The following is a 17,864-nucleotide window of genomic DNA, read 5'->3' on the forward strand; positions in this document are numbered from 1 at the left end:
AGGAGAGAAAAGATGACAACAAAAAGACCTGGACTGGGAATCAAGGGGTCTGAATCTTAATATTGATTCTAAAACACATTTGCTATGACCAGTGTGTTCTCTTGGCAAATCTCTGTTAGCCTCTGACCTGCTTCATTTTGTACTCCAAGGCCAGTACAGAATGAAGCAGGGCAAAGGTTAATAGAGTTTTCCCAAGAGAACGTACTGGTCATAGCAAACACCCTCTTCCAACAACACAAGAGAAGACTCACACATGGACATCACCAGATGGTCAACACCGAAATCAGATTGATTGTATTCTTTGCAGCCAAAGATGGAGAAGCTCTATACAGTCAGCAAAAGCAAGACCAGGGGCTGACTGTGGCTCAGATCATGAACTCCTTATTGCCAAATTCAGACTTAAACTGAAGAAAGTAGGGAAAACCACTAGACCATTCAGGTATCACCTAAATCAAATTCCTTATGACTATAGAGTGGCAGTAAGAAATAGATTTAAGGGACTAGATCTGATAGAGTGCCTTATGAACTATGGATGGAGGTTTGAGACATTGTACAGGAGACAGGGATTAAGACCATCCCCAAGGAAAAGATGTGCAAAAAAGCAAAATTTATGTCTGAGGAGGCCTTAGAAATAGCTGTGAAATGAAGAGAAGCGAAAAGCAAAGGAGAAAAGGAAAGATATTCCCATTTGAATGCAGAGTTCCAAAGAATAGCCAGGAGAGATAAGAAAGCCTTCCTCAGTGATCAACGCAAAGAAATAGAGGAAAACAACAGAATGGGAAAGACTAGAGTATTCTTCAAGAAAATTAGAGATACCAAGGGAACATTTCATGCAAAGATGGGTTTGATAAAGGACAGAAATGGTATGGAACTAGCAGAAGCAGAAGATATTAAGAAGAGGTGGCAAGAATACACAGAAGAACTGTACAAAAAAGATCTTCACAACCCAAATAATCACGATGGTGTGATCACTCACCTGGAGCCAGGCATCCTGGAAAGTGAAGTCAAGTGGGCCTTAGAAAGCATCACTATGAACAAAGCTAGCGTAGGTGATGGAATTACAGTTGAGCTATTTCACATCCTGAAAGATGACGCTATGAATGTGCTGCACTCAATATGCCAGCAAATTTGGAAAACTCAGCAGTGGCCACAGGACTGGAAAAGGTCAGTTTTCATTCTAATTCCAAAGAAAGGGAATCCCAAAGAGTGCTCAAACTACACACAATTGTACTGATCTCAGAAGCTAGTAAAGTAATGCTCAAAATTCTCCAAGCCAGGCTTCAGCAATACGTGAACTGTGAAATTCCAGATGTTCAAGCTGGTTTCAGAAAAGGCAAGAGGAAGGAGAGATCAAATTGCCAATATCTGCTGGATCATCAAAAAAGCAAGAGAGTTCCAGAAAAATATCTATTTCTGCTTTATTGACTATGCCACGCCTTTGACTGTGTGGATCACAATAAACACTGGAAATTCTGAAAGAGTTGGGAATACCAGACCACCTGACCTGCCTCTTGAGAAACCTGTATGCAGGTCAGGAAGCAACAGTTAGAACTGGACATGGAACAACAGAATGGTTCTAAATAGGAAAAGGAGTAGTCAAGGCTGCATATTGTCACCCTAATTATTTAACTTATATGCAGAGTACATCATGAGAAATGCTGGGCTGGAAGAAGCACAAGCTGGAATCAAGATTGCCGGGAGAAATATCAATAACCTCAGATATGCAGATGACACCACCCTTATGGCAGAAAGTGAAGAGGAACTAAAAAGTCTCTTGATGAAAGTGAAAGAGGAGAGTGAAAAAGTTGGCTTAAAGCTTAACATTCAGAAAAGTAAGATCATGGCATCTGGTCCCATCACTTTATGGGAAATAGGTGGGGAAACAGTGGAAACAGTAGCTGACTTTATTTTTTAGGCTCCACAATCACTGCAGATGGTGACTGCAGCCATGAAATTAAAAGACGCTTACTCCTTAGAAGGAAAGTTATGACCCACCTAGATAGCATATTAAAAAGCAGAGACATTACTTTGCTAACAAAGGTCCAAGACTATGGTTTTTCCAGTAGTCATGTATGGATGTGAGAGTGGGATTGTGATGATACCTGAGCATCGAAGAATTAATGATTTTGAACTGTGGTGTTGAAGAAGACTTTTGAGAGTTCCTTGGTCTGCAAGGAGATCCAATCAGTCCATCCTAAAGGAGATCAGTCCTGGGTGTTCATTGGAAGGACTGACGCTGAAGCTGAAACTGTAATACTTTGGCCACCTCAGGCGAAGAGCTGACTCATTGGAAAAGACCCTGATGCTAGGAGGGATTGGTGGCAAGAGGAGCAGGGGACGACGGAGGATGAGATGGTTGGATGGCATCACGGACTCGACGGACATGAGTTTGAGTAAACTCCAGGAGTTGGTTATGGACAGGGAGGCTTGGCATGCTGTGATTCATGGGGTCACAAAGAGTCAGACACGACTGAGCGACTGAACTGAACTGATAATGAAAAGGACATATTTTTTGGGTGTTTGTACTAGAAGGTCTTGTAGGTATTCTTAGAACCATTCAACATGAGTTTCTTTGGCATTACTGGTTGGGGCATAGACTTGGATTACTGTGACATTGAATGGTTTGACCTGGAAACAATTAGAGATCATTCTGTCGTTTTTGAGATTTCATCCAAGGACTGCATTTTGGACTCTTTTGTTGACTAAGGTGGCTACTCTGTTTCTTCTAAGGGATTCTTGCCCACAGTAGTAGATGTAATGGTCATCTGAGTTAAATTAACCCATTCCAGTCCATTTTAGTTCACTGATTCCTAAAATGTTGATCTTCAGTCTTGCCATCTCCTGTTTGGCCACTTCCAGTTTGCCTTGATTCATGGACCTAATATTCCAGGTTCCTATGCAATACTGCTCTTTACAGCATTGGACGTTACTTCCATCACCAGTCACATCCACAACTGGGTATTGTTTTTGCTTTGGCTCTGTCTCTTCATTCTTTCTGGAGTTATTTCTCCACTGATCTCCAGTAGTATATTGGGCACCTACCAACCTTTTGAGTTCATTTTTCAGTGTCCTATCTTTTTGACTTTTCATACTGTTCATAGGGTTCTCAAGGCAAGAATAATGAAGTGGTTGCCATTCCCTTCTCCAGTGGACCACATTTTGTCAGAACTCTCCACCATGACCCGTCCAGCTTGGGTGGCCCTACAAGGCATGGCTCAAGAGAACAAACTTGTCATAGGAAACACCCTCTTCCAACAACACAAGAGAAGACTCTACCCATGGACTTCATCAGATGGTCAATACTGAAATCATATTGATTATACTCTTTGCAGCAAAAGATGGAGAAGCTCTATACAGTCAGCAAAAACAAGAGAGGGACCTGACTGTGGCTCAGATCATGAACTCCTTATTGCCAAACTCAGACTTAAATTGAAGAAAGTAGGAAAACCACTGGACCATTCAGGTAAGGGCTAAATCAAATCCCTTACGATAATACAGTGGAAGTGACAAATAGATTCAAGGGAATAGATCTGACAGACAGAGTGCCTGAAGAACTATGGACAGAGGTTCCTGACATTGTACAGGAGGCAGTGATCAAGACCATCCCCAAGAAAAAGAAATGCAAAAGTCAAAATGTTTACCTGAGGAAGCCCTACAAATAGCTGAGCAAAGAAAAGACGTGAAAGGCAAAGGAGAAAAGGAAAGATACACCCATTTGAATGGAGAGTTCCAAAGAATAGCAAGGAGAAATAAGAAAGCATTCTTAAGTGATCAATGTGAAAAAGTAGAGGAAAACAACAGAATGGGAAAGACTAGAGATCTCTTCAAGAAAATCAGAGATACCAAGGGAACATTTCATGCAAAGATGGGCACAATAAAGGACAGAAATGGTATGGACCTAATAGAAGCAGAAGATATTAAGAAGAGGTGGCAGGAATACACAGAAGAACCATACAAAAAGATCTTCATGACCTAGATAATCACGATGGTGTGATCATTCACCTAGAGCCAGACTCCTGGAACGCGAAGTCAAGTGATCCTTAGGAAGCATCACTATGAACAAAGTTAGTGGAGCTGATGGAATTCCAGTTGAGCTATTTCAAATCCTAAAAGATGATGCTGTGAAAGTGCTGCACTCAATATGCCAACCAATTTGGAAAACTCAGCAGTGGCCACAGGACTGGAAAATGTCTGTTTTCATTCCAGTCCCAAAGAAAGGCAATGCCAAAGGATGTTTAAACTCTTGCACAATTGCACTCATCTCACATGCTAGAAAGGAATGCTCAAAATTCTCCAAGCCAGGCTTCAACAGTATGTGAACCATGAGCTTCCATATGTTCACGCTGGATTTAGAAAAGACAGAGGAACCAGAGATCAAATTGTCAACACCAAAGCCTTTGACTGTGTGAATCACAACAAACTGTGGAAAATTCTTAAAGAGATGGGAATACCAGACCACCTGACCTGCCTCCTGAAAAATATGTATGCAGGTCAACAAACAGCAGTTAAAACTGGACATGGAACAATATTCTGGTTCCAAATTGAGAGACGGTATGTCAAGGCTGAATATTATCACCCTGCTTATTTAACTTATATGCAGATACATCATAAAAAGTGCTGGGCTGGAGGAGGCACAAGCTGGAATCAAGATTGCTGGGAGAAATATCAATAACCTCAGATATTCAGATGAAACCACGCTATGGCAGAAAGTGAAGAAGAACTAAAGAGTCTCTTGATGAAAGTGAAAGAGGAGAGTGAAAAAGTTGGCTTAAAACTCAGCATTCAAAAATGAAGATCATAGCATATGGTCCCGTCACTTCATGGCAAATAGATGGGGAAACAATGGAAACAGTTCAGACTTTATTTTTTTCGGCTCCAAAATCACTGCAGATGTTAACTGCAGCCATGAAATTAAAAGATGCTTGCTCCTTGGGAGTAAAGTTATGATCAACCTAGACAGCATATTAAAAAGCAGAGACATTACTTTGCCACCAAAGACCCATGTAGTCAATGCTATGGTTTTTCCAGTAGTCATGTATGCATGTGAGAGTTGGGCTATAAAGAAAGTTGAAAGCCATAAAATTGATGCTTTTGAACTGTGGTGTTGGAGAAGACTCTTGAGAGTTCCTTGGACTGCAGGGAGATCCAACAAGTCCATCCTAAAGGAAATCAGTCCTGAATATTCATTGGAAGGACTGATGCTGAAGCTGAAACTCTGATACTTTGGTCACCTGATGCGAAGAACTGACTCGGTGGAAAAGACCCTGATGAGGGGAAAGATTGAAGGCAGGAGGAGAAGGAGTCGACAGAGGATGAGATGGTTGGATGTCATCACTGACTCGATGAGCATGAGCTTGAGTAAGGTTCAGAAAGGTGATCGACAGGGAAGCCTGACCTGCTGCATTCCTTTGGGTCGCAAAAGTCAGACACCACAGAGCGACTGAACTGAACTGAACAACACAGTTAGCAAGATAAAGCTCCATAATAAACCACAACATACGAGAGATATTTTTTCCTTTTTTTTTTCTTTCTTAATAAAAAGTCTTGTTACTGTCATTTTCAGGGTAGCAGAAAAGGAGAAAAAAACTCGGCAAGACACTTTATGTTAAATAGTATGAAGTCATGCATATTATTTCCATTTCCATCCCATTGGCTAAACCTAATTATGTGGTATGCTTTTCCCACATTGTATATCTTCAAGGGCATCATTGGCATTGGATTTTGTGGTCATGGTGCCCCCCGGTTGTGTACAGAGTGGCAGCCCTCGTCGGTGGCTTCTACTGCCAGAGGGCTGCAGTAGGCAGAATTGTGCTATCCATAACCTTTGCCCTCTAATGTTTCTCTAAAGATTATATTTAATTATATGTCAAAAGGGGTGTAATTATGATTACTAATCAGCTGAATTTAAGGTAAATTTATTATCGTAAAATATACAGTTGGGCCTAATATAAGCAATGGAACTATTAAAAGCAGAGATATTTCTGTGGTTGAAACAGAAGGGGAAATCAGAGATTCAGAGAATGAGAATTCAGTATGCCATTGTTGATTTGAAGATGAAGGACTATGTATTAAGAAAACAGAGACCTCTCAGTTTTAGAAATGGCTAGGAACTCAATTCTGCCAACAATCTAACTGAGATTAGGAGCAGATTCTTCCTCAGAGTCTTCTGGTAAGAGCTTAGACCAGCCACCATCCTGATTTTGGCTTTGAGTGGCCCTGGGTCAATAATGTAGCTGAATTTACATGGACTTCTTGCCACAGAACTATGACAGATAATAAATGGGAGCTATTTTAAGCTGATAAATTTTGATAGTTTGTTATGACAGCAATAGAAATCTGATTCAGGAAGTTTTAAAATGCAGTCTCTAGCTATGAAGTCAAATGTGAAGCCAAAATTTATTACTAAAAGGCAAGAGGAGAGAATGTGTATTGGGGTGAATCAGTGGACTCTACAACAGCCACTCTTTGTGAGGTTGTGGCCTCAGGTTATTCATCTGTGGAGATTTGACCTAACCAGAGGATCTCTGTGGTTCCTTTGCTGTGGTACAATGTGCTGGCAACATTAGGGATAGAGTAAGTTCTGTCTTTCTATGTAGACTGCCCTGCATAGATTATCTGAGCATCTCATCTTCAGTTTGTATATCAAGAAGCCTGCTTACTTCGGACAGCTTGATTCTCCTCCTCTCTTTGCTTCAATACTCTACAAATCTGCTTAAGTAAAAAGGAAAAAAAAAAAAAAAAGATAAAGATAACAACATTGAAGTCAATAATAATAATTAAAGCCATGAGAAAGCCATCAGCTTTCCTGAGCTGACCGAGTTGGTGTAATTTTTATGGACTTAAGAGTTCTCCATTTCTAAAGAATAGGTAGAATGCAGGGTGATATCATAAATGCAGATGTGATTCCAATAAGACGATCAGCCTTCATTACTGATTGCTAGCTCCTGTGACAAAGTCTTTAGTTATAACAATGGAAGAGGGAGGCAAAGGCAGAAGGGGAGGCAGAAGAGGAAAGAGAAAAGAAGCTGCTTTAGACTTTAGTCAATTTTTATTTCACAAATAGAAGGGAAAAGCAAAATAAATAAATAAATAAATAAAATATATGCACACAATAGAATTACAGTACCAAAGTGACAAATGGAATTTGGAAAATCGCATTCCTGCTTTCTATTCCTTTCTTCAAGCCTAGACTACCATACCTATCACTAGGAACGTCTCTCTGTCTCTCTGACACACATTGACACATCAAGATGCAAAATTATGTTAAGAGAGGCAGAGAAATTTCCTGGTTGTCCAGTGGTTAAGAACTTGGTGTTTTCATTGACCGCAGGGAGCATGGGCTAGATCCCCATCTGGGAACTAAGATCCCTCATGCTGTACCGCATGGCCAAAAAAAAAGAGTGGCAGAATATAGTAAATTTTCTGTTAGAGCTGAACCAGTTAATATTTGACTCCAAGACATATAAGTCATTGCTTTTTTTCAGACTCAGGTGAGTCTGCTCTCAAAAACTGCATGGTGAAGTCTAATGAATTCCCCGCATATGGTAACAAATGATTAAACGATTGTATCTGAGGTTATGACCTTCCTCACCACTAGCTTTTGATTTTGCTTTTGTTCCATTTAAGTTCTTGTAAGATCTTAATTTCCTCCAATAAAGGTTTACTTAAGAACTGAAACTCATTAAACTCTGAAAGGACTCATAAAAATTCAGGTCTACTTTCCCTGTGAAATGCTAACTAAGTTTCAAGTACTGCAATAAAGTAAAATGAAGCTTTTTTTTTTTCCCCCATCATGTATCTTGTTAGTTGACAAGTTTGGAGTTTAGTTTGTATGATGTTTCTTCCCAAGAATATGATATGATGAGTCAGAAATTTCTGTAAGAAAACATGCTCCTCTATAGTCTTAAGCTAAACTCATCATTAACGAATTGTGAAGAGTCTCAGGCTGAAAAAAGGTTTTTAAAAATTATTTTTTAACATCTTTCCATAAAAAAAATCACTTGTCACTTAGTTATATGGTAGTAGAATTAAAAAACTTATTTTTAAAAATTACTCTCTGCATTTTTACTGGAGATGGAACCAGGTATCTGTTTAAAAACCACTGAAGAGGCTTTTTGTGTACCCTCAAAATGATGTTGTACCCTTGATACCTCTGAATGTGACCAAATTGAAGAACAGATGATCAAGTTAAAATGAGGTCTAAAGTGGGTTCTATCCTATATGGCTATGTACTCACAAGGGGAAATTTGGACTCAGACATAGATGGACATACAGGTATGATGATATGAAGACACAAGCAAAATATAATCTATAAACCAAAGCTTGAGGCCACTAGAAGCTAGGAGAGAAGCATGGAACCGATGTATCCTCACAGCTCTGAGAAGAAACCAACCCTGCTGACACATTGATTTTGGATTTTTAGCTTCCAGAATTATGAAATAATAAATATCCATTGCTTAAGCCACCTAATATGTGGTACTTTGTTATAGGCAGCTCTGAGGAATAACCATGAGTCCCAAGTTTAATTGTTTGCTAGAAAGAAATCTGGGCTTCCTCAATGGCTCATTAGGTAAGGAATACACCTGCAGTGCAGGAGACATAGGAGATACGGGTTTGAGCCCTGGGTTGGGAAGATCCCCCTGGAGGAGGAAATGGCAAACCACTCAAATATTCTTACCTGAAAAATCCCATGGACAGAGGAGCCTGGTGGGTTACTGTCCAAAGGGTCGCAAAGAGTTGGACATGACTAAGCAAAAGCCTAGAAAGAAATCTATGCTAAACAGAGGAGAGGGCAAGTTATCTTCATGGATACTTTCCTCTGGATATTTCCTGAATGGATACTTTTTTTTAATCAATAAAACTAGACATAAAGATGGAATTAATTAATATGCTCTTAAAATAGAGATGCTTAAAACATGCTTAAAATAAAATATCAATTGTCCCTAGGTTAATTTAAAAATACCATAATTTTAGTTTTTTAGAACTATAAAAACTTTAAAAAGTTTATATATAAAAAAAAATTAAGCAAGCAAGGTCAGCCTGAGAAACTCTAATAAAGTGGAGTCATATAACAAATTATCACAGACTTGAAAGACTTAAAACAACAAAATGTACCATTTCACAGTTTTTGTAGGTCCCAAGTCAAGCTGTGATATCACTAGCTTCTCTGCTCAGGGTGTTACAGAGTTAAGTCAAGATGCTGGCTGGGCTATCTTATCATTTGGCACTCAGAACTCTCTTCCAATTTCCTTTGGTTCCTTGGCAGGATTCAATTTCTTGCTGCTGTACCACTGAGGTCTCCATTTTCTTGCTGGTTGGGGGTGGTAGTTTGCTATCATTTTAAGAAGTCGCTTATGATCTTTGACATGTGTCCCCCTGCTTTTTCAAAACTAGCTGTGGAATATTTTTTACTTCACTTTGAACATCTTCCTTCAAAGCCTACCTAGATTAGGCCTGCTGTTGTTGTTCAGTTGCTAAGTTGTGTCTGACTCTTGTGTGAACCTATGGACTGTAGCCCACCAGGTTCCTCTGTTCATGGGATTTCCCAGGCAGGAATACCAATGTGGGCTGCATTTCCTTCTCCAGACCTTCTGGACCCAGGGATTGAACCTGGGTCTCCTGCATTGGCAGACAGATTCTTTACCACTGAGCTACCAAGGAAGCACTTGATATCCCATGCCAAAATATCCCAGGCCTATCTGGGATAATTTCTTTCTCCAGTCAGCTGTGCCACAGAACATGCTAATCAAGAGAGTGACAGTCCATCATGTATATACACAGGTGTCTTCCACACTCAAGGGCTGGGTGATTATGTAAGGGTGTGGATCATTGGGTGGTCATCTTAGAATTCTGCCTACTACAAAGCAAAGGTTATTCATTACAATACAGTTTAGGATGGTAGAAATGTAGCTTCACAACAGAGTACTATGCAATAAAAAGCATAAAGACATTTGGTTACAGAAAGACACATTATTAAATTAGAAAAATGTCAAAAGCAAAGCAGTATAGAGCTATGTTTATCTTTGCGTAAGAGTTGGAGAAAATAAGCATTTAAAGTTATTTATTTATATTTGTGTACATTCACGTAAACACTGAAAAATTAAAGGGAGTGTTATCTTTTGGGTATAGTGGGGGAATGGTCAAGGGTGGATAGAGATGTGAGTAAAAGCTCTCAATGAATAATTTTTATACTATTTTGATTGTTGAACAATTAAAATATATTATCTATTAAAACTAGAATTTAAAATTACAGGAAGCAAACAGTTATTTCTACCTACCATGTGCAAATCCTTGCTGGTAAGGAGTAAAATAATGATTAAAGTACAGTTCTTGTTGTAAAGTAGCAGACAGTTTGCCAGTGGTCAAAAGTCAAATCCAGGACTGACTATGATTCAGATAAAGGAAATGTCATAACAGAAAGATTAGCAAACTATTCACTGGTTTTAAAGGAGAAAGTGATTGCACCAAGTGCCTGCATAACCTAGTTTTTTAGTTGGATATACCCTTTTGTCTGCAAGAAAGGGCAGTTTAGATCATTGTTTATTGATCCACCTAATTCAAACTTTCACATTTAGAGAACAAGAGGAAGCATTGCATCCCTCGAATCTCATTAGGTATCATTACATCATTGATTTCCACATATTGATTAAAAGGCGATATACAGTTTGCATGATTTAAAAAGTATGTTCTTTTAAAGCATTAGTGTGTGTGAAAGACAGAAAAATTGGATATATTTCCTTTATTTTTGTTAAGATTGCTACACAAAGAAAGGTTGCTGGTAAATTGTAAACAAGACATGCTTATTAGATAATTAGACTACCCAAACCCTCCTTTTCTACTTTAGAATATCATTATTTAAACCTGAATTTCTTCTTTAGTTATTTTAAAGTTCCCATATTCATTCACATTTTAAGGAATAGCAAAACAAGTTCACTGGACTTTCATGTGTCTTGCTTCCTCACTTCCCTCACATCTCTGCTCAAATGTCAACTCTACAATGAGGACTTCTCTAAAATAACCTCACCTCCCTACCCAAGTCCCTGCACTCTTATCCTGCTTTTTCATAGCACTTGCCTTTGAAACTATTACATACACTGTTACATATACGTGTTTAGTCTTACTCCATGACAATGTGTGGTCTATGAACAAAGCAGGGGCTTTGTTCTGCTTACAGTTGTGTTCAGCACAACTAGAACAGTATTTGGCTTGGTGCTTGGAAAAAAATCCATATTGAATGAATAGATAATCCATTTAAAAAAGAATAAACTCTGCTTTATATGCTCAAATGATCTAGGTTAATTCTTGCCTTTCCTTTTTTTTTTTTAAAGCAAGTTTCCAGAAAATATTGAAAGAACTAAAGCTCAGTGCATCCTCTCTGCTTTGCTAGAAGCTGCCCCTTTGTGGAAGCAGCCTGAGGACAGTTATCAGGTCACTGCAAATATCCAAGGGGGATAACCTGCCAGGTTGCCTTTCTTGCAGTTTGATACAATGAAAAATAAATATCTGGTTTTGTCCCCAGTTCCCAGCATAGAACTTTTTGCAATTTAATGTTGCATGTGCTAAAAAAAGGGGGCTTTCCTGGTGGTTCAGTGGTAAAGAATCCACCTGCAATACAAGAGCCAAAGGAGAGGCGGGTTCAATCCCTGAGTCAGGAAGATTCCCTGGAGGTGGACATGGCAACTCACTCCAGTATTCTTGCCTGGAGATCCCAGGGACAGAGGAACCTGGCAGACTACAGTCCATAGGGTTGCAAAGAGTCAGATGTGACTGAGCAGCTTGCCATGCACACAGGCCTGCTAATAAAGTTACTCTTAGTGGGCTTCTAGATAGCCTCAGGATAGGGTCTTGTTAACCGATTGCATAATCATAGTGTTAGAACTTTCAGCCTACCCCCACCCCAGTTTTGGGGATGAGAAAGGGGTTAGAAAATGAGTTGAGTAGTTAATTGCCAATGACTTAGATGCCCACTTAATGAAAACTCCGTTTATTAGTTACAACAGGAGCCAGGGAGCTTTCCGGGCTGGTGAGCCCATCACTGTGCGGCAGGCTGGGGTGCGCAGAGAGGGCCTGAGCGCCGCACCCCTCCCCCGCACTCTCCCCTGTACACCTCTACCATTTGGCTCTTTCTGAGTTTTCTTTTATAATGAACTGGTTTTTGTAAGCAAAGTACTTTTCTGAATTCTGTGAGTCAGTCTACTGAATTACCAAACCTGAAGATGAAGTTGTAAAGACCCTTGAATTTGTAGTTATCTGGGCAAAAGTGTGGGTAGCCTGGGCACCACATTTTAAGCTGGCATCTGGAAAAAGGGCAGTTTTGTGGGATGGGGTCTGTGTCAACTGGGTAGTTGGTGTAAGATTTAAATTGTTGAGCACCCAGTTGGTGTCAGAAAATTAGAGAATTGGTTGATGTTAAAAAAGACGCTATGTGGTTTTTTAGAAAATGCCAGCAACTGCAGTCTCTCAGAGTGGTTTCTCTTAGAGCATCTTTTCAATTGTCTGTGGAAACACCCTCTTCCAGTTGCATTCTTTCTCTTAGTGGATAACTTCTACTTGGAGAAATTCCTTAAACTCCTTAGACTTTTACTTGAATATGTAGACAGAGGGTTGTGTAGGGATGATGGTTCAGTAAGTCCTGGAGGCATATTTTTGGTGAGTTTCTTTTGAGGTTTTAGATGCAATTCCAAAGAAAAACAAAAAGTCTTATCTCCATCCTGAAATGAACAAATTAATAGTTAAATTTCTTCTTCTTATTATTATTGACTTTGTAAAGGACTTTTACTTAAGAGAATATCAAAATTCATTCTAGGGCTAACTAGACTTATGGCTGATGTTTGAAAGATAGCTCTTAGATTCTCTAATTATTATCTTTGGAATTCTTAAGTAATTCAATTAAGGACAAATGTATTTTGACACACATATATATGTGTCATATATGTATATATGTTTAAATAATTACAAAAATAAAATCTATTGACAAGGTAGAGATACAACCAAAATTTGAGATTATGTAGTAATTCTAACTGAATGTTAAAGTGACCTCATCATTTTAGAAGCAAATATAAAATGGGTATCATGTGGTTACTTAAGTCTTCCTTATCTTAATAAGAGAGATGCTCTCTTTCACCAGAATTGATAGATACGTTAATGGAATTTTAAGTTTGGTGGCTGTTGTAAGAGATGCTAAAGACAGAGAGGAAAATATACTTTAGTAGCAGTTTCACAGAAGGAAGAGATGAAAATAATAAAAATAACATTACCATAAAAAAAAGTGCTTAACACAATCCTGGAATTATACAAAGAACTTTGTATATATATACATATATATATGTATATATATGTGATCAAAATTGAATTTATAGAAACTCTGTGAGGTACAGATAAGAGAGATTCTACATTCTGTAGAGATTTATAAAAATTATGCAGTTTTCCTAAGGTCACACCAGTTGATAGTGGTCAGAACTAAATTGAGGAACAGATCTTTCATATTCTATTTATTTTGACATCATGTCCCACTTCAACCATATCCTCATTTTGTTTTCATTTTTAATAGCAAAATTTCTTAAATTATCCATTTGTATACTCTATATTCCTCCACTTTCATCATTCCTTCAACTCTTGTTAATCTGACTTCCACAACTACCATTCTACTAAAATTGTTCATCATATTTTATATCTGATAACAATTCACATTCACTATTCCTAAAGTCAATGTCCACTTTTCTCTCTTCACTTTACTAGATGTCAACAGCATTTGACAAACTGGATGACACCCTCCCCCTTGGAATTTTTGTTCTACTGGCTTCTATGGTAATAAATTTTGTTGGCTTTTGTTTTCCCTTGTGACTCTGCTTCTCTTTTACCAATGACTTCTGCTTCTCTTCAATGTCTTTGTACAACTTTTAAACAATGATAGGCCATACATCTTCTTTGTGGTTACCATTTTTCTTTTTTACTGTCTGTTCTGTTGTTAGGCAGTTTCCTCCAATTTTATGGCTTTAAATTCAATCTCTTTGCTGGTGAACCCTAAGTCTTATTTTTACCTCAATCTCTTCTCTAAGCCTCAACTTTCTATGAGTTATCTATTTGGATACTTAATATATATCTCAGTTATTAAGCATTCAAAGCAGAGGTCTTGATCCTCCATCCCAACTTAATTGTTTCCCAGTCTTTCCTAAGTGAATGCTATTTATATCTAGTAGCTCAACCCCAAAACAGAAGAGTCGATCTTTGTTCCTCTCTTTCCCTCATTTCTGACAAACATCTCTAAGTTCTATAGACTCTTCCTTTAAAATGTCCCCAAATTGTCTGCTCTTTTATTTCTCCAGTGATACCATTTACTGTCATGTTGACAAACGAAATACTCTCTTAACTGATTTCACTGTTTCCATTTGTTCACTTCCTCCCTAAACTGTGCCTCTGCTAAACCAGTCTTTACAGAGTATGTGTAGGACGTTTGAAATCATATTCTCTCATCTCCTTAAAATCCCCAATTATACACAATTACACTTATAATTGATTGGAGGCAAAAGGAGAAGAGGGTGGCAGAGGATGAGATTAATGGGCATGAATTTGAGCAAATTCCCAGAGACAGTGAAGGACAGGAAAGCCTGGCGTGTTGCAGTCCATGGGGTTGTAAAGAGTCAGATCCAACTTAGTAACTGAATGACAACAACACATTTATAATAAAACTCAAATTCTTAGCTTACATAGCTCTCCATGATCCCCTCCCTGCTTATCTCTCTGCCCTTATTCTATGTTCCTTTGCCTGGGGTGCTTTCACCAGATTTTTGAATGGCTGGCTCCTTGTGAATACATAGCCTTGGTTTAAATATCTCCTCCTCAGAAAAATGTTTTTCGATCATTCAGTTTGAAATAACTCCATATCACATCACACATTTATTTTCATCATAGGGCACTTGTCACTTCTTCATCTTGCTGTTTATTTTTCCTGTGTCTCCAGTGGAATAGAAGATGGGTCATATCTGTTTATTCTTTGCTGTATTCACAGTGCCTAGCAAAGGATTTGGAAAAATAGTAGGCTTTTAAGACATGCTCATTGAATATATGAGTATATATTTGGAAAACAGTAGGCTCTTAATAAATGCTCATTGGGTATATGAATGATGACATAAATGATTATCCTTCTTGTATATTGTAGAAAAAAGATTGGGATTGACACATACACATTGTTGTATATAAAACAGGTAATAAGGACCTACTGTAGAACACACAGAACTCTACTTAATACTTTGTAATGGCCTATATAGGAAAAGAATCTAAGAAAGAGTGGATATAGGTATATGTATAGTTGATTTCCTTGCTATACACCTGAAACTAACACAGTATTGTAAATTAATTATACCACAATAAAAATTAAAAAAGAGAAAAGATTGAGAACTGCCTGAAATAGATAGAAGGACATTTTTAACTGATTAAAACTTAAAATTATACTTTTGAAACGAATTTTATTTACTTTTAGGTAACCTAATCTAGATTAAGAAATTCAGCATACATTTTTAAAAATTTTAAATGTACTAAACAAACAATGATAAAATAGATTTTAAAAAGGTAAATAAATATCAACTGATCCTGAAAGATCAAAAGTAGTTAAGATCAGGTTGGCTATCTACCACTACGTTTTGTGACCAGCATGTTATTTGTTCTTATAGTTCGTAATCTTTTGGTGACATTTTAATTTTCTTATCTTATAAAAGAATAACAAATTCTCTCAGCATATCTCCCTTCCTGATTTCCATCCATAAATATATATTGATCACCAATTATATGTTAGGCACTAGGTTTGATACTATATAAACAGTATATACACTATGTAACCCCATAAAGTTATACAAAGGGCTATATAAAGTTCATAAGCTTAAATACATTTGCTTGTGCTCTGTTTGGGACAGAAGGATAAGCAACAGGCAATAACTAATACCTTGACTGTGATTTTTTTCACAACTCCCATAATAAGCTGACTCATTTTCATCATGCCTAATGTTAATAATATGGTAGAAACTCTCTTAAAGTGAGCAATCACAAAAAGTGATGTATGCAAACTGAAGTTTTTGATTATAACTTAAAACACATCCTCATTTGCCAATAGCTGAATGATTTCTTTTAGTACAGGTCTGCTGATTGGACTACTGTGAGGTCTTACATAAACCATTCCCACTATGTTTCATCTATGATTTTCAGCCTTAATTTCTTTCAAAGGAGCAAGAACTTAGACACTTGGGAAGCAGTCTGTCTGAAATCTTTATTTGTATTTTATTTATTTTTGATGCTAAAGTGGTTGCACAAGGAAATAATTCAAGAGAATTTCTTTCTATTCAGCCATCTTTATTCAACTCCCAAAATAATCCACTTAAGTTTATAGAAAACAACTATTTTTCTTAAGACTTTTTTTTTTTTGGTTTGCAAGTTATTAAAATGGCATAATTTCAAAATAATGACAACTGACCTTAAAAGTTTTAGGCTCCAACTCAACTGAACTTTGATAGCAAAAAAACCCAAACTCTAGATGAAGAATACTTCTCAGTACTCTTTGGTGTTAAAGAATGGCCTGGTGGTTACAAGTATTCAGTGTGTGATAAACATTGTTCAGTATGTTTTCCTGAGGGGTGGAGAATGTCGATGTATGGAAGGTGTTTAAGAAGGTATTTTGTAATGGCATCTACCTTATAAAGTTTATGGAAGAGTTTAATAGATTACAAGAAACCAACTAACAGAATGCCAGGTGCATAGTAAATGCTTAAAACACTATACTATTTCTACTTTGTATTTAGTATTATTTATCCCCTCAAGAGAAGACTCTACACATGGACATCACCAGACGGTCAACACCGAAATCAAATTGATTATATTCTTTTCAGCCAAAGATGGAGAAGCATTATACAGTCAGCAAAAACAAGACTGGGAGCTGACTATGGCTCAGATCATGAACTCCTTATTGCCAAAGTCAGGCTTTAACTGAAGAAAGTAGGGAAAACCACTAGACCATTCATGTATGAACTAAATCAAATCCCTTATGACTATACAGTGGAAGTGAGAAATAGATTTAAGGGACTAGATCTGATAGACAGAGAGCCTGATGAACTATGGATGGAGGTTCATGACATTGTACAGGAGACAGGGATCATCCCCATGGAAAAGAAATGCAAAATGGCAAAATGGTTGTCTGAGGAGGCCTTACAAATAGCTGTGAGAAGAAGAGAAGTGAAAAGCAAAGGAGAAAAGGAAAGATATTCCCATTTGAATGCAGAGTTCCAAAGAGTAACCAGGAGAGATAAGAAAGCCTTCCTCAGTGATCAACGCAAAGAAATAGAGGAAAACAACAGAATGGGAAAGAGTGGAGATCGCTTCAAGAAAATTAGAGATATCAAGGCAACATTTCAGGCAAAGATGGGTTCGATAAAGGACAGAAATGGTATTGACCTAACAGAAGCAGAAGATATTAACACAAGGTGGCGAGAATACACAGAAGAACTGTACAAAAAAGGTCTTCATGACCCAGATAATCACAGTGGTGTGATCACTCATCTAGAGCCAGACATCCTGGAATGTGAAGTCAAGTGGGTCTTAGAAAGCATCACTACAAACAAAGCTAGTGGATGTGATGGAATTCCAGTTGAGCTATTTCAAATCCTGAAAGATGATGCTATGAAAGTGCTGCACTCAATATGCCAGCAAATTTGGAAAACTCAGCAGTGGCCACAGGACTGGAAAAGCTCAGTTTTCATTCCAATCCCTAAGAAAGGCAATCCCAAAGAATGCTCAAACTACCGCACAATTGCACTAATCTCACATGCTAGTAAAGTAGCGCTCAAAATTCTCCAAGCCAGGCTTCAGCAATATGTGAATCG

Source organism: Cervus canadensis, chromosome 2 (genome assembly GCF_019320065.1).
Source record: "Cervus canadensis isolate Bull #8, Minnesota chromosome 2, ASM1932006v1, whole genome shotgun sequence".
Classification (NCBI taxonomy): Eukaryota; Metazoa; Chordata; class Mammalia; order Artiodactyla; family Cervidae; genus Cervus; species Cervus canadensis.